This window comes from Nanorana parkeri, unplaced genomic scaffold (assembly GCF_000935625.1).
Source record: "Nanorana parkeri isolate BGI_ZX_2015 unplaced genomic scaffold, ASM93562v1 scaffold459, whole genome shotgun sequence".
NCBI lineage: Eukaryota > Metazoa > Chordata > Amphibia > Anura > Dicroglossidae > Nanorana > Nanorana parkeri.
In genome coordinates, this window is record NW_017306727.1 from 313,173 (window position 1) to 315,775 (window position 2,603).

Consider the following 2,603-nt stretch of genomic DNA (forward strand, 5'->3'; position numbering starts at 1 on the left):
TTTATTCTATCTAATGTGTGTTCCCTATGTTTCTTTTTGGAGAATCCAGTAGGGGACTGTGAAAGTGCCACTGGATTTCTCCTTTACAAATACAGTGGATTTATAATAATACATAATTGAATTAAGTTGGCCATACACCTATAGATTTTCTACACATTTTCTGTGGTCAGAAGAAAAAAGTGCAACAGATTCCTCCATCTACACTAAACTGTGTGGATGGAGGAATCTCCCACTGGGCCAAGCTTCAGTATCTTGCTAGTCGGCCCCGCTGGCTCTCAAAATACCTGAACAATCTGATTGGATGCAGACATTGTTCAAGTGTTTTGAGAGAGAGCAGGGCCAACTAGCAAGATACTGCGGCTTGGCCCAGTGGGAGATTCCTACATCCACACAGTTTAGCGTAGATGGAGGAATCTGTTGCACTTATTCTATCTGACCATAGGCTAATAGAAAAAAATCTATAGGTGTGTGGCCAGCTTTACAAATACTTTTTTTGTATCTTCCTAAAGTTCAGCTTAAAGCCTATCTATGCAAAGAAAATTCCCCTTGCAGTGGGACAACTGACGGGGGAGCGGGGATCAGGAAAGTAAAAGTGCTTCACACAGGTACCCTATACCGAAACTAGCATTTAACCTTGCAGCGGGGGCACTGCAGGGGCAGGGGCAGTCCCGCTGCAAGGGGAATGTTATAGGCTTTAAGAATATACATGAAAGTTCAACCAGGGATCATAAAAGAAAACAGAGAAGATGGTACCTACAGTGGTATCCATATAAAGCATGCACAGATTTAGGAAGGCCCTTCTGATGCTAGCTATCCTATCCCACCAGCTGAACTTTGCTTCCCAAACTACCTTATCCTATCTATTCTTCATTCACTGTTATGTTCACTTGCCAAGATGATTAATGACATGACTGAACTCTCTCTTCTTTCTGACATGTGTGGCTGGATTGATGAGCCTGTTATGGTGTGGAAGTGTATTTGTTTTGTTCCAATTTGTACTGCAATGGCTTCACCAGGTAATCTATCAGGAAATAGATTTCCATCTAGAGAAATATGACGCAAAGAGGAGCAACCTATGTACTGAATTAATACCAGTAGACAGACCAATTAGGTGTAAAATAACAGATTTTTATTTAGGGGTGTTTGACAGACAATAGAAACACAATCAGTTACAATGAGGTGTGAAAGAGAAATCAGATTTATACCAAACACTGTTGTCTTAAAGTGACACTAAACTCAGGAGATAAATCTTAAAAATGTATTCAAGTACCCTAACTATTACCATAAATGTTTTTATTTATTTGTGTATTACTCGGCTGTAGATCCTCAAATCATCTCTGAATTGGTGCTGACACTGTCCTTGCTTCTGGAGGGTGGCTACTTCTGTTCCCCATGGTCCCTATGTGTGTTGTAAAGTAGTTACCACTCCAAGCTCTCTCCCGTAATGGACTACAATCTCATGTTTAGTTTACTCATTTGTATTGAGATTGTAGTCTATCACGGGAGCGAGTTTGGAGCAGTGATTACTTTACAACACACACAGGGACCATGGGGAACAAAAGTAGCCACCCTCCAGAAGGAAGGACAGTGTCAGCACCAATTCAGAGATGTAATATATAAACAATGTGCAACGCTGAAAAGCTGCCAAAGACGGCTCAAAATTTGATGCGCTTAGTTTATGTGGATAACAGGAACTTGTCAGTTTATGTTAATTTGATACCCCTTTAGTTTTATTGTTTTGATTTTATTGTTTTGGGGTGCCTCTGTCCTTATTGATGTGTTTTCAGTGTTTTGCATACTTTATTGTATGGAGCGCGGCACATAGTTTATATATTGAATTTTTTTAATGGTGTTGGTAGTTGCACATTTGTGTTAGCAGCTCTAAATGATAGTAATTTTTGTGATTATCACATTATCATTTGTTTTAGCTCAAGAGTCGCGTGGGGATTTTACACATTTTTTTTCTGATGAATTCAGAGATGATTTGAAGATCTACAGCCGAGTGATACACACATAAGATACATTTTTATTTTAATAGTTAGAGTACTTGAATGCTTTTTTAAAAATGAACTCCTGAGTTTAGCGTCACTTTAAGGCCTCATTCACATAAGGCTTTTATGTCCAGCTGCCGACTGCTGCTGCAAGAATCACTGAATTCTAATGGCAGGAATCACTGGTGGTTCCAGACAGCTGAATCCACTCAGCTTGTACAAAGCAATGACAGGCTGTCAGCATTCGCAGCTGACTGCCATTGTTGGATGTAATCGCACATGAAACATTTACCTGCGGTCATGGACAGATGATCATCCCTACACACAAACAGCTCACGTCCAGGGATGATCATCTGTTCCTAAACACAGGTAATTGCTCCATGTACGATTACAAACACCAGCGGACTGCCGTGGCTCCTGCCATGTGGACAACGTTGTAGGTTTTTAATATGGGGAAATAGGGATGTGTGATGCACATAGTATTTGTATTGGATTATTTTTATTATGTATAGTCTTGTATAAAATGTATTAATATAAATGTATTAAACTTTTCATAAAGTTTGAAATGTTTATGAGGGTATGATTCTTGTGGTGCTCCTGTGTAATATATAT